The 22563-nt window shown below is 42.2% G+C and overlaps 1 long non-coding RNA gene across 1 annotated transcript in view; it reads right to left on the minus strand.

Moving 5' to 3' along the window:
- LOC122564310 overlaps window positions 1-20100 on the minus strand; it is a 56371-nt gene extending 36271 nt beyond the window's left edge. The window contains exons 1-2 of the long non-coding RNA XR_006315870.1: window positions 20026-20100; window positions 8987-9076 (exon numbers count right to left, since the gene is read on the minus strand). This is a non-coding gene — a long non-coding RNA (uncharacterized LOC122564310). The remainder of the gene's footprint in view (window positions 1-8986; window positions 9077-20025) is intronic.
- Between the last annotated feature and the right edge of the window lie 2463 nt (window positions 20101-22563).

A 22563-nucleotide genomic window follows, 5' to 3' on the forward strand; every position in this document is an offset into this window, starting at 1 on the left:
GGTCAAAGGAATTTTGTGAGGGTCAGAGGTGAGTGGGAAGGTCAGGGAGATATTATGAGAGTTGGAGGTGAGTGGGAGGGTCAGGGAGATATTATGAGGGTAGGAGGTGCATGGGGAGGTGAACAGGATTGGGAGATTCAGGGTGAAATTGGATGGATCAGAGTGAGAGTGCAGAGGTTGATGGAGCAGATTAACCAGGATCAGGAAGTGGAAATGTAGTCATCCCCTCAAGCCTGCACTATGTCCTCAGTTCATTTTGACGAAGGGTTCCCAGCCACCTGTCCATGTGGCTAGGGTTAAATTTAAAATGGTGGTTAAATGTGAGCCATCAGCCTCTTTAAACCCTTTAAGTGGCTACTTCCCGCTTGGAGAGCTATCCTGACTCAATTAAAACTGGAACTGGTCATATCAGTCCTCAGATTTTAAACAATAAAACTCCCACATTCAATCTTTCCAGCACAGAAACATGGCCATTCAGTTCTGCGTGTGGAATATTGGGAAATCAATCCCTTCAGCCCCACAGCCCACTCTTCCCTTCAAATGCTGCAAATTTTTTTTGCTTCATTTAATTTTCTTTTATAACTGAGTCACTCGTTACTGCTTTTTCCAGATCATCCCTACATTCTTCTTCTTGTCGTTTACTTGTGTCAATTCCCTTAAATGTCTGTCTGGTGTCTTGTTGGAGGAAATAGTTTCTCTCTCCTTATTCTGGGAAAGACCCTCATGATTTTGACTACCTCAATTGAATCTCCCCCTGCACCTTGTCTGCTGTCAGGAAGATAATCCGGATTTTTCCTGTCCCTGCACATTCTCCGTAATCTCCATCCCTGAGACTATTAAGTACACAGAAAGAAGCTCATTTACAGCACAGTAAGTGAAGGAATAACAAATCTTAACTCATTTTGCCAGAAATTTCCTTTAAACTGATCATATCCTGTCGCCATGGTTATACCACAATCACAATTACGCAGTGTATACAAGAAAGCAATGACTGGAAGAGAAAGAAACTCCCAGGAAATTTTGGACTACTTTTCATTTCAGGAAACAGGTAACATTATCCTATCACAGTCACATCATGACCGCATTCCAGTATACTACCAGAGAAGGAGCTATGTTAATTACAGTCATTGCCAAGGTAAATACTATGGTTATGAAAGTGGTAAAAATAACAGCTAACATTTAACTTCCATTTTCTGATTCTGATACTTGAGAATTTTCATCAAATAAAATGGTATTTGAAAAAAACACACTGGTGAACGTAGGAGATATAGTCAGTAAATTTGCAGATGACACCAAAATTGGAGGTTTTGTGGACAGTGAAGAAGGTTACCTCAGAGTACAACAGGATCTTGATCAGATGGGCCAATGGACTGAGGAGTGGCAGATGGAGTTTAATTCAGATAAACAGGAGGTGCTGCATTTTGGAAATGCAAATCAGAGCAGGACTTAAACACTGAATGAATGATATGGTCCTGGGGAGTGTTGCTGAACAAAGAGACCTTGGCAGTAGAGTCACAGGTAGATAGGATAGGGAAGAAGGCATTTGGTATGCTTTCCTTTATTGGCCAGTGTATTGAGTAGAGGAAATGAGAGGTCATATTGCGGCTGGTACAGAACATTGGTTAGTCCAATTTTGGAATATTGCATGCAATTCTGGTCTCCTTCCTATCAGAAGGGTATTGTAAAACTTGAAAGGATTCAGAGAAGGTTAACAAGGATGTTGCCAGTGTTGGAGGATTTGAGCTATAGGGAGAGATTAAATCGGCTGGGGCTGTTTTCCCTGGAGCATTGGAGGCTGAAGGGTGACTTATATAGGTTTATAAAATCATGAGGAGCATGGATAGGATATATAGACAAGGCCTTTTCCCTGAGGTGGGGGAAACCAGAACTAAAGGGCAAAGGTTTAGGGTGAGAGGAGAACGATATAAAAGGGACCTAAGGGACTTTTTCATGCAGAGGGTGGTGTGTGTGTGGAACGAGCTGCCAGAGGAAGTGGTGGAGGCTGGTACAATTACATTTAAAAGGCATCTGGATGGGTATATGAATGGGCAAGGTTTAGAGGGAGATGGGCCAAGTGCTGGCAAATGGGACTAGATTAGGTTAGGATATCTGTTTGGCATGGACGAGTTGTACCGAAGGGTCTGTTTCTGTGCTGTACATCTCTGTGACTGTATGATTTGAAATGGCCTCAGCGCTCACCTGACTCAGGTGGATGAAACCTTTGATGAACAAGTCTGAATCCATTTGAATCAAAATGAACACCATCATAAAATGACCTGAAACAGGTTCTGAGCAGGAAGAAGCTGATGTGAAGTCATTGACATTCGCAGCACTGCCTAGCCTCTCCTCGTTAATATGCAAGCTGTTGTTTTCCCAGTGAGAAACTAGACACTGTGAATTTCTGACATGACAGTCTGAGCAGGTACCTGGTGACTCCAGCTCACTGCTTGTTCCTTCAGACCTCCATGTTGGACACCTGGCATCAAATCTCAGGGTGTTCTCCATGGACAGTGACCGCATGCACTATTACCCATGCACATTGTTATCAGACATATACTGGCCTCAGCGCGTCATTACAGTCCATCTCTGATCCTATCACAGTGTGGTGCTGTGTGTCAATGCTGCATTTGGAATGCACCAACTCCTCACATTGTAATGCTTCTGCCAGGACAGTGTACAGGGACAGGCTCCCAGTTCATGGACTCTTGGGGCTGCTCATTTGCTCTCTTAGCGCTCAGTCACATTGTACCTGCTCCGATGCTCACCACATTCCTACGGATTCACATTGCCTCTGTACAGGCAGTTTGTGCTGGTGATCACTGTGATCGGTCTAGGGGAGGGACATCGTATTGTACAGCACCCTGCTCCATCAATCTCACACTGCTCCCACTGGTTTCACAGGGATGGTAACCAAGAGGGAATGAGTACATTTGGGGCACACCAGAGTAAGAGGCTGCACTTGAGACTCACTGTCTGAGGAACAGACACTGGTTCCTTCCACCGTGATTTAAATATTAAATATACAATGGAGTTGAAAATGATACCACCACACCAGGTTTCAGTGTTTCCTTCAGTGACGGACGGGCTCTACTTTCATGTGATGTGAGACTTTTCTGGAGGCAATCACATTGAACAGACCCCAGACAGTGCACTCCCATTGAACCTACCCCAGACAGTGCACTCCCATTGAACAGACCCCAGACAGTGCACTCCCATTGAACAGACCCCAGACAGTGCACTCTCATTGAACAGACCCCAGACAGTGCACTCCCATTGAACAGACCCCAGACAGTGCACTCCCGTTGAACCTACCCCAGACCCCTGAAGAAGGGCTTGTGCCCAAAAAGTCGATTCTCCTGTTCCTTGGATGCTGCCTGACCGGCTGCACTTTTCCAGCAACACATTTTCAGCTCTGATCTCCAGTATCTGCAGCCCTCACTTACTCCCATTGAACAGACCCCAGACAGTGCACTCTCATTGAACAGACCCCAGAAAGTGCACTCCCATTGAACCTACCCCAGACAGTGCACTCCCATTGAACATACCGCAGACAGTGCACTCATATTGAACAGACCCCATATGGTGCACTCCCATTGAACAGACCCCAGACAGTGCACTGTCATTGAACAAACTTCCAGACAGTGCACTGTCATTGAACAGACTTCCAGACTGTACAGAGGAACAGTACTTCCATCATGTAATGCTATATGTGAACCACACATACTAGCCTCCTGTGTGGAGTTCAATTCCTCAGCCCAAGCTCTTCTGACCACATCAAGCAGCGTCTGGAATTAATCCCTCTCATGGCTGGGATCCATACAAAATGTGTCATGATATGAAAAAAATTTCCCTCAGATTGAAATCATCTTCCAAGCTCCTGTAGCCCACAACTGGTGCCAGAGATGCTCACGTCATTGGGCCATTAGACTTTGTGTAATACAATGACGAGGTTCCGGACCTTCATTGTTTTGGTTGCGGCTGGACAGACATGCACTTACATCATTGATGCACAAAGAACAAAGAACAAAGAAAATCTACAGCCCAGTAACGGGCCCTTCGGCCCTCCAAGCCTGAGCCAATCCAAATCCACTATCTAAACCTGTCACCCAATTCCTAAGCATTTGTATCTCTTTGCTCCCCACCTACTTATACATCTGTCCAGATGCATCTTAAATGAATCTACCATGCCTGCCTCTACCACTTCTGCTGGCAATGCGTTCCAAATGCCCACCACCCTCTGTGTGAAATACTTGCCACATGTATCCCCCTTGAACTTTACATTTCTCACCTTGAAAGTGTGACTTCTCGTTATTGAATCCTTCACCCTGGGAAAAAGCTTGTCTCTATCCACCCTGTCTATACCCCTCATGATTTTGTAAACCTCAATCAGGTCCCCCCTCAATCTCCTTTTTTCTACTTAAAACAATCCTAACCTACTAACCTCTCTTCATCGCTAGCACCTTCCATACCAGGCAACATCCTCGTAAACCTTCTCTGCACCCTCTCCAAAGCGTCCACATCCTTTTGGTAATGTGGCGACCAGAACTGTACATAGTATTCTAAATGCGAAACAGTGTTGTGTACAATGTTAACATGACCTGCCAGCTCTTATACTCAATACCCCGTCCGATGAAGGCAAGCATACTGTATGCCTTCTTGACCACTCTATCCACCTGTGCAGCAACCTTCAGAGCACAATGGACTTGAACTCCCAGATCTCTCTGTTCATCAACTTTTCCCAAGGCTCTTTTGTTTACTGTATAATTTACTCTACAATTACATTTCCCAAAATGCATCACCTTACATTTGCCTGGATTGAAGTCCATCTGCCACTTCTCTGCCCAACTCTCCAGTCTACCTATACCCTCCTGTATTCTTTGACAGTCCCCTATGCTTTCTGCTACTTCACCAATCATCATGTCATCTACAGTCATGCTGATCAGACCAACAGTGCCCTCTTCCAGATCATTATGTATATCATAAATGTAATGTGAACAGATACTGCCAAACCTATTTACAGTGAAGCTTACATGTGCTTTCAGAAGGTTTTGTTTTTCTTTCTTTCTCTCCCTTCATCCCACTGTGTCTCAGTGCAGTTTGCAGATCCTGCCACACCATGGAGCATGTTGGCCTTGGGGGTTTGGTCAGTGACAGTAGGGGGTGGGGTGTTATTGTCTAGCTAGCCCAGGCATACTGAGCGTATCCATCCTCAGAGTGAGCTCTCACATGGCTGAAGGGGACAGGCAGGATGAAGGTGGTGTCTGGCCACCTCCAGTGTGTCCTGGGAGGAAAGTTTGGAGGATCCTTCCTCTGACTGTATACCTCCTGGCGCATCCTTTCTTGTGGCAAGGAAAAGGTGCATGGAATAAAGTTAATGTCACTCACCAAACGACCCCTTCCCCATTACCACCCCCCTCCCCCCCATACCTATCACCTTGTCAATGTTGGTACTATCCTGCAGTCTTTGTGTTCATTGCTCTGCGTCCCTGACAAATCTGCCTGTTGCTCTTGTCTTTGCTTGTGCAAATTGATTAAGTCTGGAATTGCTGTGAGCCCTGTCCTTCCTAGAACTGAGCTGGGGCCCGGTCAACAGTATTCCCCTGAGTGCCAAGAGCATTTGTCCCTGGACCAGTTGCAGAGCCATGGCAGTGAAAGGCTCACCAGGATGTCTGGACTTTAATGGGGATAAAGTATCACTCCCACAGTCCCCCACATCACCCACTCCACCCTCACTGAGGGGCCAGTGTCTGAAATGGTGGTTGGGACAGCCTCAATGCTGCTTCTTCTGTGGGGTGTGTTTTCATGTTCTGAGAGTGAGGAGCAATCTCTCCCACTGCTGGGGTCTTTTCATTGTGGTGACCATGATAAAACCATCAGAGCCTGTGAGACACACATCAGAGACTGAGTCATGGGAAGATATAGCAGTTGTGTCACGTTAATAACATATTGACGTTGGGGGCAATGGGACAGTCTCAACAATAGACAATGTCTTTGACTCATTTGACAGGATATGAAGGTTTTGAATCTCCACGGCAACAGTGTCAGTCCTTAAAGACAGGACCTTCTCCTTCTACAATGTTAGGATCAAACATCAGGCATCCACCATCCGTCTTGGCTCTCTCCAAACAATAACAGACCATTTTCTCCCAAAATGAGAGAAAGGGAGGGTTTGAGTTTTGGTGACAGTAGGTGATACGGCTTTTATGGTGGTTCAGGTGGAGTGAGGGTGGTGGGGGGGAGGTGTCCTAAGTGAGTGAGTGAGTGGGCAGCACAGAGAGAAAGCAGGGTTAGTGATGTCGGGGGTTGCAAGGTGCTGAGAGAGAGGGGAGGGATGGATGTTGTAGGTAATAGTGAGAGTGGGAAAACATGTGCCTTGTTGGGAGGTGGGTACAGTCACAGACAGAGGGAGCGGGAGGTAACAGACAGAAGATGGTGGCACTCACCCTGGCAGAGTGGAGAAGGTCATTGACCCTCAGCCTACAGCGCTGGGTGTTCCCCCAGACTGTGTATATCGCACTGACCCAGGAGGTAGTCTCAGCCAGATTCATAACATCTAGTGACATGGGGAAAGATAGATAGACCTCCCCTGCACTACCCCATTCACCAGGAGTGCCAGGTCCTTAGCTGCAAGGTGAGGCACTGCTTTCACCGTATCTGCCATGCCTGGGACTAATGATGTTAACCATGCACGGTAGCTGTAGACAATCAGTGCTTGAACAGTGCACAACAGCCTTTTGAAGATAGTGCCAGAAACCCTGGACTGTCCCAGCAATGGCAGTACTTCTGGCTGGAGAAAGTGAGGACTGCAGATGCTGGAGATCAAAGTTGAAACTTTATTGCTGGAACAGTACAGCAGGTCAGGCAGCATCCAGGGAACAGGAGATTCGACGTTTCGGGCACAGGCCCTTCTTCAGGAATGAGCAGAGAGTGTTCAGCAGGAGAAGATAAAAGGTAGGGAGGAGGGACTTGGAGGAGGGGCGTTGGAAATTTGATAGGTGGAAAGAGGTCAAGGTGAGGGTGATAGGTCGGAGTAGGATGGAGGCGGAGAGGTCAAGAAGAAGACTGCAGAAGACTGCAAGAAAGTGAGGTCTGCAGATGCTGGAGATCAAAGTTGAAACTTTATTGCTGGAACAGCACAGCAGGTCAGGCAGCATCCAGGGAACAGGAGATTCGACGTTTCGGGCACAGGCCCTTCTTCAGGAATGAGCAGAGAGTGTTCAGCAGGAGAAGATAAAAGGTAGAGAGGAGGGACTTGGAGGAGGGGAGTTGGAAATGTGATAGGTGGAAAGAGGTCAAGGTGAGGGTGATAGGTCGGAGTAGGATGGAGGCGGAGAGGTCAAGAAGAAGACTACAGGTCAGGAAGGCAAATCACACAACACCAGGTGATAGTCCAACAGGTTTCATTGGAAGCACTCGAGCTTTCGCAGCATCGCTCCTTCATCAGGTGATAGTGGAGGGCTCAATCCTAACACAGAATTTATAGGACAAATTTGCAGTGTGATGTAACTGAAATTATATATTGAAAATTTGATTGTTAGCCTTTCATATGTTAGAATACCATGATAGTTTAATTTCTTTCATATGAAAATCACAAAACCTTTTTTTTTAAAGTTGCATTCTCAGGTTAACTGCTAACAAGAGCTCGACAATATGGTGACGGTGTTGCCTCCCTGTGTTCTCTCTCTATGCCATGATGTTTAGATTGATTCTCATCTAAAAGTGAGATAACGGAGTTTTACATGACTTCATGCAGTTTTTGAGCTCACAGTGCTACAGGAATGCATGCAGTTCGGACCTTCATCCCTCGACGTTGTGCCATTTATCTTCTCTAAGATCAGACTAACCTACATGCTTCCATTTACTTTGTTCCATGTGCCTATCTAAGAGTCTCTTAAGTTTCTCTCACGGAAAAGGTGGGGGGGTGCGGCCAGTGTTTTTGCGGAAGATGGATTGTTCCACATACCCTACGAAGAGGCAGGCATAGCTGGGGCCCATGCGGGTGCCCATGGCTACTCCTTTTGTTTGGAGAAAGTGGGAGGATTGGAAAGAAAAGTTGTTCAGGGTGAGGACCAGTTCGGTCAGTCGAAGGAGGGTGTCGGTGGAAGGGTACTGGGTGGTACGGCGGGAAAGGGAGAAGCGGAGTGCTTTGAGTCCTTCGTGATGGGGGATGGAGGTGTACAGGGACTGGATGTCCATGGTGAAGATGGGGCGTTGGGGACCGGGGAAGCGGAAATCCTGGAGGAGGTGGAGGGCGTGGGTGGTGTCACGAACGTAGGTGTGGAGTTCTTGGACTAATGGGGACAGGACCGTGTCGAGGTATGCCGAGATGAGTTCGGTTGGGCTGGAGCAGGCTGAGACGATGGGTACTTCTGGCTACAGTGACAATTGGGGCAGCACAGGGATGAGGTAATGATGAGACACATTTAAGATGCAAGAAGACTCACTAAGGCCTCACACAGAGAATCCCAGCATTAAACTCACCAAAAGTGACATTTAACCAATTTCAAGTAAGTCTCAGGAGGCGAAAAATGCTTTTGATGTTGGAATTCTCACATTCAATCGCTTAATCTGAACTATCAACTTTTCTCTATCAGCACTCTACACCCATTACCATCCCCCATCCCCGTACCCTCACTATAGCATGAATGCTGTCTGACCTGCTCTGATCTCCAGCATTTGTTAATTTCAGAGAAGTAAGATGCAACCCACTGACTTGGGAACCAATTGTCTTTGTAGTTTGTGTGTGCTACCTTGTCTTTTATCTTTGCTGCAAGAAACCAGGTCCTTGCTTTTGTCAATTCCCACCAGTCTCCTTCCTAATTCCCATTCCAACCCAAGCAAACTGACTGAGTTTGTTATTTCTTCCAAAAGATGGCTCAGATGAAAATGCATAATTTCCTATCATTTCATGGTGAATGATAGGATGGTCAAACGTTGAGGGGTGCAGGGGTGAGTGTCAAAGTCCCAGAATAATTTCAGACCTTACCTGCCAGCCAGATGGCAAAGCAACATTCAGAGAAACCTGGAGGGTGGGTGGAAGAGAGCAATCGGAAGGAGTCTGGTCTGGGAGGAGAGCCTGAGAAAGAACAGAAGCAATAGGAAGAGTTGTTTGGGTTGTTATGGAGTTAGCATATAAATTAGGAGAAAGTGAGGACTGCAGATGCTGGAGATCAAAGCTGAAAAATGTGTTGCTGGAAAAGCGCAGCAGGTCAGGCAGCATCCAAGGAACAGGAGAATCGACATTTCGGGCATAAGGCCTTCTTCAGGAATCATCCTGATGAATTCCCACCAGTCTCCTTCCTAATTCAGGACGTCCTGAAAAAGGGCTTATGCCCGAAACGTCGATTCTCCTGTTCCTTGGATGCTGCCTGACCTGCTGCGCTTTTCCAGCAACACATTTTTCAGTTAGCATATAAATCCCAACTTCTCCAGGTTAAACTTGGAAAAACAAATCCCATTCTTTGTGATGGCCTACAGTGTGTTAATATTATTCCATCACAAAAATAAATAACTTACTTGCTGGGAAAAGTACTTTGTCGAGGTGTTGAAATTTAATAATGTTCTGCTCGTTTGAAGCTGGTTTTACATCTGTTTTAAGTGAACAATGCCCAGTGAAGAACTTCACACATGTTGGAAAAACCACACATCATCTTGTTATAATTTTAATTTTTATGAATCTCAAATATGATATCAGTTCAAGGAAATCAAAGGCACTCAGGGTAGGATCAAAGCAATTACCTCATCAACCACAGTTTGATTATTTTCTTTTCCTCAGCTCCAAGTCCATTCAAAACTGTGTTTCTGATGGTGGTAACTCACAGTTACTTGAAGCCTTCTGCTTTTCCAAATTATGCCATTTATAATGTATTTTATTTTATTTCAATAGCCAATCCTTTCTCTCCTTGTGATTGAATGAAAATGGGTGCATGATTAAAGCACAAATGTTAACCAATTTACACATTTTTCTTTGTTTTTCTTTCCTTTATGACCTCTGGCATACAATAGAAATTAATCTGCATTAAGGAGCCTAAATGATATCTGTTAATCTAATCTTTGAACTGCTAACAAAGAAATCATAAACACATGGATATTCCACAACAGCTTGACAAGCTTTCAAACTGGGCCTGGAATTCCAACCTTGTGCTGTGACCATACATTTATTTTGAATATGAGAAGGTGCCTGCACACTGCAAAAGATACACTCAATTCTGCTTTATTCATTAGAAAATAACATGAGGTTAATTGAATCTACTCCAATAAATGTTCATACTTTAGAACCGTCATGTTAAAAACGTTTCATGGTTTATCTGCAGGCATTAAGATCGGCCAATGTGTTTTGGAAAGTTTTGTTGGTTGGAGATGAACAAAAAAAGCTGCTAATTGTTGAAATATTCCTTTTCTATGTTTCTGTGTATTCTTTTTTAAAATTGATTTGATAAAATCATAAGAAATAGGTGCAGAATTAGGTCATTCAGCCCACCAGATCTGCTCCAACATTCAGTCATGACTGTGTTTCTCAGCCTCATCTTCCCATCTTCTCCCTGTATCCTTTGATCCCTTTACTAATCAAGAACTTACCTATCTCTATCCTAAAGATACTCAATGACTTGGCCTCCATGGCCATGATTTCCACAGATTCACCACCCTCTGGCTGAAGAAATTCTGCCTCATTACAGCCCCTCACTCTGAGGCTGTGCCTTTTGTTCCAGTTTCTCCCACTAATGGAAACATTTCCCCATGGCCACTCTGTCCAGGCCTCATCCAAAACATTAACATTTTCCAATGACATTGAAAGAACATGTAGTAAACCTGTGGACTGTGCAAGTAATAAATACAAAGGGATTTACTCTTTGATGGCTCAAATACAACATTTTTTAACATGTCATATACTCATCAAATGGTCTGCATGTTCAGGTTTCTCTGAGACTGTGTGATGAGTGATGCCAGTGACCTCATAAGGAATTATGGTGTGTGCATTTTCAGTAAAATGATTGGAAGAGCTGGAGCTGAGATGTTTTACAGTTTAAATCTGTCAAGATGGATTTAATAAAACAATGCTTCAATACAGATGGTTCCTTAAACTGAACATAAAATTATCTTGCCTTAACACATGTAAATATTAGGCACATAACCTCCGTAAGGTTGGAAATTAGTTTGCACACAGTAAATTTTGATAAACAATAAACTATTTGAATTGCTTGTTAATATCTTTGAACCAACCTGCACTTCTGAAGCAAGTGGATACTTGTACCTTGGCCCTCTAGCTCAAAGGCAGAAACGCTACCACTGTACCACAAGAACCATCCTGTTAATATTTATATAAATACAAACAAACGAGTTAGGAGCAATAGTAATTGATTTGGCCTCTCAAGCCAGCTATATTACTTAATAAGATAATGGCTGACCTGAGTCTAACCCCAAATACACATTCTTGCCAATCTACAAGATTATGCTCAGGAAGTTGATCATTTCCACCCTCACCTTCTTCAGTAACTGAGGATGCAGTGAATCCAGATCGACTGATATTTAATGTTGAGTGCTGCTAATATTTTACGTTTCTTTATCACCCCCAACCACACCCCACACCCCACCACTCAAATTAATTACAAATGCTTAAATTTACGCAACTGATCCTGATGCAGGAATTTAGGATCTTGTTCTCCAGCTGGTGCCATGGCATGTTAGAATTTTCACTTTACCTACTTAAGCCATATAATGATCCCCAAGAATTTCATGGCTAGTAACTTCAAGGTAGTTTTGTTTTATGGATGTCCATAATCTCTTTCCAATATTCACTAAACAGGTCGACCTGACACCAAAAAGGACAACATGTCAGACTGATTTCAGTCACAGATAAAAATAATCTAATCAACTTGTTCAACGATATTATTACACAGCTCTGGAGAAGGTGTGGGACTTGTACTCAGGCTTCCTGGCTCAGACGTTGGGACACAACACTGCACCACAAGAGCTCTTGACTCCTCAGTGATATTATGGTATTGAGTAACAAGGCATAATCAAATTAATAGAACAATAACTAATGAAGCTCAATTAATGAGTTCAGACGTTGTTGTGTAACCAATCTCCTGCACCTCTTTCAGGAAGTGACAGCCCAAATGGACTGTGATAAATCCGACAACATTCCACAAAAGGTCTGTCAAGTTTCATATGAAAGGTAATGGTTCAAGCAGCTCAGGAACTGTCACAGGCTCTACAAAGCAAGTAATTGCTTCTAATTGTGCTCCTCATTACCACCATCTGTTCCAATATTGATTTAAAACATCCTCAGAGAAATCAATTTGCATCTTCAAATGTTAATGCGAGCTTTCAGTGTTGCCACTAAGAGGTATTGTTGATGCTGCCTTGGCTTTCACTGTCTTCTCATATATTATAATTATTCTTTTCATCATATTTTGAAAAGTTCTTGGAAATAAAATTCATAATCTGAGCAGCAAAGTGACAAACAAATGAAGCCCATGATCAGTGTCAAATAAGTGGCAATAAAATAACCAATCTGCTACACATCAGTAAAATATGAATTAATACATTAGCATTCCATGACAATTCAATTGATTTTGGCAGTACTCACTAATTGTGAGAGTTGAATGTGGGCTGAGGGAATGGAGACAGACACTTTGAAATGTTCCAACCTCTGACATTGATCATTAAAGTCTGGACAGCAATGGCAGAGTCTTAATTTACATTTTAATTATTGACAATTCAATGAAGAAATGAAGTGAGGTTTGTATTGACCAGTAATTTCAGACTGACATGTATTGGCAGGAATCTCAATATTTGCATAAATTGTATCCAAACCTATCAGAGATTGTAAATAAAGATAATCTATTAACATTAGCAGTAACTGCTTCCAAATTACAAAACAAAAGCAGTAATTCAGCCAAGTAAATGTTATGACTGATCACACCGTAATACTGATTGTTGAGCTAAAATAGTCAGAGGGAGAATCACAGCACTTTTGGAATGAAGGTAAGCTTGGCTTCATCAATGACACAGTACAGGTGTCAGTAATGCCATCACCCCAAAAGTGGGAAGGTGGAGTCACTGGTTGTTTTCTGTTTCTGAGGACCATGTTGTGATCCTCATTCGGTGGAATTGAGTTCTCTGGGGTTATCTTTCAATAACAACTTTGTTGTTGCAAAGGTCAGCGCACACCTGTACCATCCTAAACATAGATCACCAGTTTTGTTCATTCTTTATTTTTCCAGTTATTTAATAAAAGTGTATAATAATTTAAAAACTGACAGAAGCCTTTGCAACATCCATTGAAGAAGTTTCATATTCGTATGCGTGCTACAAAAAGAATAGCTATCCTTCAAACAGGGTTTGATGACAGAGTGGTGCTAAGGATGGCTAGTCTCTCTACTCTTGTAGCAGTAGTTAAGGTGCCTGGCATCACACAGGGATAATGGAAAGTTAACATAGCTGTACAAATGTCAGAATATATCTACAAGGAAGTTTCACTCATGTGATAGATGTACCTTCAGAAGTTTATTTAACTTTTCCTTCCCAATATATCTATCTACAGTTCCAAGTTCTACAGTCAAGAAGAAGAGAGCCTGTTTTATAATGGAGTCTATTAGCCTTGAGGTTTTGAGCAGATGACCCTGAAGGTGTTTGAGGTTAGTGGGCCCAAACCTGCTGAATGTGTCATGTCCAGTTACAGGTTAACCCTCCTCAGCTTAAACATCCTCAGTACTGTGGATGGGAAGGGGGCAAGGTGGAAAACCCAGCCACCGCTGGAGTATCCTGAAAGAATTACTGAGAATTGGTTCACTTCCTAGCATTTATTGTACTTTTTTTTTCCTTATCTCTCCCACCTCCACCCAGAGACTTGGGCTTCTGTGAAAATCTCTGCCACAGAAAGTGGTTGAGCCCAAAGCACTGAATATTTTCAAGAAAAGGTTGCATATAGTTCTTAGGGCTGAGGAGATCAAAGGGTATGGGGAGAAAGCGGGAACAGGGGACTGAATTGGATGATCAGCCATGATCATACTGAAAGGTGAGGCAAGCTCAAAGGGCCGAATAGCCCCCTCCCTTAGCTGCTTTCTACTTTTCTCCATTCCCAATTCTTGACAGCACAAGCCTGGAGACAGCGTGGAATATAAGAGTGATTGCAATGGATTTGACCAAAAACATTCTGTTTCAAAAAAAATTGGTTTCAACATTCCATAAATAACTATAAAAGGAATGAATTAAAATTAAATATGAGGCTGATAGGATTACAAAACTAAAATTGAATCAAACAAAGGGAGAAAGTGAGGGGTATGAGAAAATATGTTAGAGATACAGAAAGTCAACAGAGAAGATTTAAAACATTCTGTAAACGTCAAAAGATGCAATGAAACATTTCACAAATAAAGTGAGAATTGTGAAAAAATATATTGAAGAAAAATACTCTTAGAGATGATCAAAACATAATATCGGCATAATAAAAGGATAATATGGTGGCTCAGTGGGTACCACTGCTGCCTGTCAGTGCCAGAGACCCAGGTTCAATTCCAACCTCAGGTGACCCTCTGTGTGGAGTTTGCACTTTCTCTCTGTGTCTGTGTGGGTTTGTTAGAGTTTCCTCCCATAGTCCACAGTGAATTGGCCACGGGAAATGCAAAGGGGGTGAGCCTGGGTAAGATGCTCTTTGGAGGGTTGGAGCAGACTGGGTTGACCTATTTCCACAATGTAGGGATTCTTTAATTCTATGAAAAGAAGCCTGAGTGTTAAGCATGAGAAAGGTGTTTTCATAACAGTTTAAAAAAAAAGATCTTGAGAATAAGGAAAGAAAATATTGCTTCCAAAACTTTTCACTGCCACCCCCTCTCCTGCTGATTTTCTCATTCACAAACTTGCAATATTTCCCAGTCATTATTCTAGCCATTTAAAGAGGCAAAGAGAGATGTATACAAGTGCCAATTATAATTCCTTTATTCTGAGTTATGTCACTCATGTTAATCATTACTGCATCTTCCACATTCCTCAGTTTCATAACCTTGTGGAAATGATCTTCTCGATAAATGCCCTGGCTATTCAATGGAGCTTTGTCATTGTCATTGTTGACTGTTTTAAGGAACACATCCTCTAATCCAGTGTAAGTGAGTAAAATAAATAATGCAACCTCTTTGAGATATAAATGCTCTTCTTTGCCCTTCCCTTTCATCATCATTTTCCATTATCCACTGGAGTATAACCGGTGAGTTGAGCTTCCACACTGTAGGCGCAGGTACAAAGGTCATTGTGCCCAAATCAATGCAATCGAATTTTCCAAATCATTAAATTTTAATAACTGGAAAATTAGTTAAAGCTGTAAAGTTGCAGCATCGCTTGTCTATCCTTATACTCAATGTCTATTCCAATGAAGGCAAGTATACCATAGGCGCTTTTTAATCCCTTATCTACCTGTGCTGCCACCTTCAGTGATCTGTGGACCTGCACACCCAGATCCTCTGCATATCAATACTCCTAAAGGTTCTGCCATTCACTGCATAATTTCTACCCGTACTTGATCTCCCAAAATGCATCACCTCACATTTATCGGGATTAAACTTCACCTGCCATTTTCCTGCTCATGTCTCCAACTGATCTATATCCTGCTCTATCCTCTGGCAATCCTCCTCACTATCTGATCTATATCCTGCTCTATCCTCTGGCAATCCTCCTCACTATCTCTGTCTCCTATCACTAGTTCTGTATCCATCTTGCCAGCTCACCCCTGATACCATGTGGCTTCACCTTTTGTACCGGTCTGCCATGAGGGACCTTGTCAAAGGCTTTACTGAAGTCCATGTAGACACCAACTGCTTTTCCCTTATCAGTCATCTTCATCACCCCCTCAAAGACCTCAATCAGGTTAATGAGGCGTAACCTCTCCTGCACAAACCACGCTGTCTATTGCCAATTAGTCCATTTGCTTCTAAATGCGGATAGATCTTGTCCCTGAGAATCTTTTCCAGTCATTTCCTTACCTTTCTTGAACAACGGGCAACATTGGCTTTTCTCCAATCCTCATCTATGGCCAAAGAGTATATAAAGATGTCTGTCAATGCTCCCGCAATTTGTTCTCTTGTCTCCCTCAATATTCTGGGATAGATCCCATCAGAACCTTGGGACTTATCTATCTTAATACTTTTTAAATGCACATCTCTTCCTTTTTAATAGCAATCGATCATCCTCCACCAATTCTGTCTTTTTGGTGAATACTGATGCAAAGTATCCATTTATGATCTCACCTACTCTCTGGCTCCTCCATTGTCCTTGAGTGGGCCAACCATTTCCCTGCCTACCCCCTTGCTTTTTATATATGTATAAAAAGCCTTGGGATTCTCCTTAATCCTGTTTGCTAACAACTTCTCTGGCCTCTTTTAGCCTTTTAAATTCCTTGTTTAAGTTCATTCCTACTTTCCTTAAACGGCTTTGTCAGTTCCCATTCTCCCAACCCTTACATATGCTTCTTTTTTCTTTTTTTACCAAGGTCATAACGTTCCTGGTCATCTAAAGTTCACGTAACTTGCGATACCCATCCTTCAATCTTGCAGGAACGTGCTGTCCTGAAATCTTATCAGCTGATGTTTGAAAAGAGTTGAACTGGGATAAAATGAAAGAATCAACTGAATACTGGAATGATTTGCACAATGAAATATTTGGAAGCAGATTCCAATGTTTAAAGTAGCTCTAGAAGGTGAGCAGCAAGTGCACCAGGATGGACTGTCTCAAAGTTTTGGCTGCAGCAACTTTTCACGCAAGCCGAATATCTCTCATGAAAAGGTCATGCTCATTTCATGACATTCCTGGCACATAGTGTATCCTCTTCTTCAAGAGCACAGTGTTAAGCAGCAATGCAAATAAGGCAACCTAAGGGTTATATAATTCTTGCCAGTGCCCAGATCCCAATGGGAAATCTAATTCAGTGTAATGAACACGCTGGTTTAGAACCTGAACAAGCTGGCAGAGTGTGAGCACAGCTCAACTTCATTGCTCTGTTGAATATGAGAAATAGGTTTAAGCAGCATTGTAGGTGATCTTAAATTTCAGTAAAATGTTATGGTTAATTTGAAGTTATTGTTCAAAAAGAACACAGTGTACTGGCAGAGGAAGAGCACCATTTTGCACGCAATTAAGTAATGTTGCAGCAACACTTTAACATTCATTGCAAAGGTTTTATTGATTTGAAGGCAACCTTTCCTGTGAGCTGATTTGTGCACTTCATATTTCACTCTTGCATAGAACTGTGGGAAAAAAAAATGTCATTCTGCCTGCCCACTGTTTGTTCACAGAAGCCATGTCTGTTCTTAGCTAAACAAGGCATACTCATAATACCTCAACCTGACCACAACCAGCTCAGGAACTAAACAACAAAACAAGATATTACCTAACCAGCTTCCAGACTGAAGGAATACACTCCTTAGATGATCTGATACCAGTCTTCCTGTCACACAATAGCTTCACCGCTTCTGCAGCCCCGAGGGCATCCCCAGTGCCCTCAGGTACTGAAGCCCCACAAAGCCTCCCTAGACTGAGTGGCACCCAGATACCTGACAAGAACATGCACCACCCTGCAGACCCACTGGAACCAGGATACTGGACATTAGCACCTGCTTTAGCAGAGGAACGGAACCTCCTGCTACAATTATTACCTGATTGTTACTTCCGAACAACCAATTATTTTCCATTGAATGTAATTTAATTCATATTTCTTGTAATTAACACTACATTACTGTAACACTATAAAAACTGTATATGCTGCTCGGGGAAGAGAATCCTTGACTTAACTGTGGAAAGTGTCCATTTTATATCAGTCCAGTCAGTTTCTCTTCCCCACCATATCATGGGAAATAAATCAGTATTTGTCAATTTCACAAGATCTGTGAGTGGTCTCAATTTGTAATTGGACAAGAACTAATATTTTTCTCAGTTTTTCTTATTCATCTTAGCGCTCAATATAAAATTAATCTGGCCTGCCTATGTTAAAGATTTACTCTTGTTTATTACTGATGCATGCTATTGGATTTACTCTGGTGGGTATACATCTTATGGAAGCTCAGTGATGCTCAAGGTCATGAGACAGATAAGTAAACTGTAATTTAAATGAAAAAACATTAACAATATTTTTCTGTTTGTTTTGGTATGGATTTACCTGCTCAGACAGGAGAATCTCTCTATGCTACTTGTAAATAGCCGAAAAGATGCTCTTGATGTTGAGATGGGTCTGGCTGGACAGACTGCCTGATTCTGATACATACTTCACTGAAGTCCATGCCACTCAAACGCCAGTAAAACTCTTCCATATATTTTCCAGCTAGTTTACAAAGTCTCTATTTTGTTTCTCTGCTAATGCCAAACCTCAACGTATTTCAAGCACGATTTGTTGAACACTGTAAACCTGATGATCTTGCAGTGTATATCTCTATCCTCTGCCCTCTGTTCAGTGCATGTCTCTGTCCTATGCTGCTCCAGTTCCGACCTCATAGCAGGCTTACGTTACTTCAGATGCTCATTTACATATTCTGTAAAAGATATCTCTACACACAATTTATGTAAGAACAAGTGTAGACTATTTGTCTACTTTACCTCACTACACATTTTAAATCATCATTGCTAATTGCCAAGCTCAGTTCCACTTTACTGCCCAATTTCTATATCCCTTGGTTTTCTTTATGTCTAGAATCTACCTCTGTCTTGAATAACAACAATGAGCACCATCTATAAGATGCATTGTAGCAACTCACCAAGGCTCCTTGAACACCACATTTCAAATCTATAATCTTTACCATCCAGAAGGACAAAGGCAACAGATATACTATCACCTCTAGTTCTTCTCCAAGCCGCTCGCCATCCTGATTTGGAAATGTATCACCATTCTTTCAGTATCACCGGTCAAAATCCTGCAATTCCCTCCTTTACAAAGTTTTGTGGGTCGCCACATCACATGGACTGCAGCAGTTGAAGAAGACAGCTCACCATCACCTTCTCACTGGTTATTAGGGATGGGCAAGTATTGATGGCCCGGCCAGAGGAGCCCACATGCTGTGAACGATTTTTAAAGAATGAAGGTGAAACAATGGTTTCATTCATCTAGTTTCTGTTGCCTCAACCATTAAAATGATTATCCCATTGCATCTCTAGAAGTGCCCTGGCATTCCATGACAGGCTGATAGACTATGACATCACCTGCATATCTGGAGACCCCAGCCGAAGGTAATGGGTTTGGATCTTGACCATGTTGATGGGGCAGGTGGAAGCCCCAATCCTATTTTACTGGGTCAAACTCCCAATTTCATATTCTCTACCGTTGTTCATTTCAACCATTAACTCATGACTATCCATTAGTCTTGCTGACGAAGGCAGTTATACCAGATTGAATAACTCCCCGTGCTATTTAATATGTATTCTGGATCTTCTAACAGCAAACTACAGATAGCCAAAGGAACTTTGTTTTCATTTTGCATCTTTCATTACAGCTTATTCAAGTGAGTACCTTTGAATTCAAAGAAGTGCTAACAATGAAAATGATTGATCTAATAATGATTAGAAATATTCATAAATCATTCATAACGAACAAAAACACATGGCTTTAGATTGGATCATGAAGCTATCTCTTCCTTTGTGTCTCCGTTCATACGAAGTATCAATCTGCTGGGTTACAAATGTTGGAGAATTCAGTCAGTAAATATTTAATTATACTTTTGTCTGGTCGGTAAAGCAACAAACGTTGACTCATTTTAAAACATAGATTCTGTTTGCACACAGCAAACAATTCTATTTGCAAAGTGAGTTTTCTTTGATTAAATGCTGTACATTCAGAAACAGCTCCTGTCTCAAACATCTGCAATAAGCAATTCCATATGTCAATGAAAACAATTGTTCCATTATTGAATGGCAGGATACACAGCTACCACATTTACTGATATGTCTCAGTCTTGAGTAGTTTAACAAGGGCCGACGGCACCAGACTGGGCTGTAATGAAGTGAAGAACTCTTAATAGTTAGTGCTGTTAGCATCTGCGTCAATCTTACCCTGTGAGGCCAATGTCCTAGTTTCTCAGTTAGGCTCCAGCCTTTCAAAGAGACTGCTGTTTTTGATGCTTTTAGTTGCCTAGGAAACCATCTCCCAGATCCCAACACGTCAGCTCAGTGTGTCAGAATACTAAGGTGCATTGTTGACTAACAATGTTATTTTACAGAAATTATTTTCTGGCACAGATAATTAATTTGGAAACAAAAAATATGCCTGTTATTTTAAGAGTCCTGAGCTTCCATTTAACTGGCTTTTGTAAATGTAGTAACATGTTATAAAGAAGCATTTTTTGTGGTAGATATTACACAATTGAAAGGTACAGCAGAGACTCACTGTGCCATTAGTTATGAAGACGTGTTTGTTCAGCTATGAGCTGATTTGAGGCTTTGAACTGAGTGAGATATCTATCAGAAAATATAATAAATGGTCACCAGCTTGACCAAACCTTTGTAGAGCTTTCATTGAATACAATCAAATGTCTTTTAAATAATTGGTTTGCATAGAATTCAACAAATCTCCTGAAGATTGTTATATTTAGATATTTAAGAGGACAACTCTACAATGTTCTCTTCAAACAACTCACTTTGTATAACATTTTAAATATGGCCTGATCATGTATCCCCTGTGTAAATTTTTGAAAATAAGACCTATTTAAATATTTGCTTCATTATTGAGGAGAAATTATAATTTTTGGGAATCTATGCAATTTACCATAAATGTTAGCAAATAAACCAGGCAACATGCAATTCCGTTTGATTTTATAAAGTGGAATTTATCTGTTCCATTTAAGTTTCACTCTTAAATGTTCCTCTCCATATTTAGCCACAACAGTAATGTGCTTAGTTACTTTGAAATTTAAAAAAAAGGAGGGGTTTTCTCTGAACCCTTTTTTCTGTGTAACTTCAATAATTTCTTGTCCCACCAGATCTGGATTGGATACAAAATGGGTTAAGTGGCAGGAATCAAAGACTGATGAAAGTTGGCAGCTGTTTTTTTCCTACAAGGTGGGGGGAGCTCTGTAAGGTTCAGTACTGGACTCCCTGCTTTTTGTGATATTGGTCAATAATTTGGATGTAAATATTGAGAACACAATCAGGATGTTTGCATATGACACAAAATATACCCACAATAGTAGACAGTGATGAGGATAGCCATAGACTACAGGATGATATCAATGGGTTTATCAGATGGACAGATAGTGACAGGAAAATTAAATAATGAGAAATGTGAGGTGAATGCACTTGTGGAGGTCAAAAAAAGAAAAGAAATGTATAATTAATGGAAGAATGCTGAAAAGTGCAGAGGTAGGAGGGTTCTTGGAGTGAATATTCTTGAAATCCTTGATCCTTGAAATAAAAGAGATAGTACTGCTGCCTTGTAGTGCCAGAGACCTGGTTTCGATTCCACCCTTGAGTGACTGTGTGGAGTTTGTATATTTTCCCCATGTCCATGTGTGTTTCATCCGGGTGCTCTGGTTTCCTCCCACAGTCCAAAGGTATGCAGTTTAGGTGGATTGGCCATGGGAAATGCAGTGTAGGTGGGTGGGTCTAGGCAGCATGCTCCTTGGAGGGTCAGTGTGGACTCAATGGGCTTAATGGCCTGCTTCCACACTGTAGGGATTCTATGAAAAGCAGACAATATTGGCGAACCTCAGCAGGTCTGGCACAATTGAACTAGTGCTGGGGGATGTAACACAGAACAAGCTAAAGAGGTGGCAGCTGGGCAGGACCAGAACTGGTGTCTTCGGGAATGTATTTGTGAGTGAAGTTGGGGACTGTTGGAACTACAATGGCAGGGGTGTGGGAACCTGTACAAAGGAGACAAATGTCAGGGAAATAAGGATGAAACAAAAGACAAAATTGGAGGTGTAGTGGACAGTAAAGAGGGTTACCTCAGATTACAATAGGATCTTGTGGACAGCGAAGAAGGTTACCTCAGATTACAACAGGATCTTGACCAGATGGGCCAATGGACTGAGAAGTGGCAGATGGAGTTTAATTCAGATAAATGTGAGCTGCTGCATTTTGGGAAAGCAAATCTTGCCAGGACTTATACACTGAATGGTAAGGTCCTCGGGAGTGTTGCTGAACAAAGAGACCTTGGAGTGCAGGTTCATAGCTCCTTGAAAGTGGAGTTGCAGGTAGATAGGATAGTGAAGAAGGCATTTGGTATATTTCCTTTATTGGTCAGAGTATTGAGTACAGGAGTTGGGAGGTCATGTTGCAGCTGTACAAGACATTGGTTAGGCCGCTGTTGGAATATTGTGTCCAATTCTGGTCTCCTTCCTATCGGAAAGATGGTGTGAAACTTGAAATGGTTCAGAAAAGATTTACAAAGATGTTGCCAGCGTTGGAGGATTTGAGCTATTGGGAGAGGCTGAACAGGCTTGGGCTGTTTTCCCTGGAGCGTTGGAGGCTGAGGGGTGATATAGAGGTTTACAAAATTATGAGGGGCATAGATAGGGTAAATAGGCAAGGTCTTTTCCCTGGTGTGGGGGAGTCCAGAACTAGAGGGCATAGGTTTAGGGTGAGAGGGGA

Source organism: Chiloscyllium plagiosum, chromosome 29, assembly GCF_004010195.1.
Source record: "Chiloscyllium plagiosum isolate BGI_BamShark_2017 chromosome 29, ASM401019v2, whole genome shotgun sequence".
Taxonomy (NCBI): Eukaryota; Metazoa; Chordata; class Chondrichthyes; order Orectolobiformes; family Hemiscylliidae; genus Chiloscyllium; species Chiloscyllium plagiosum.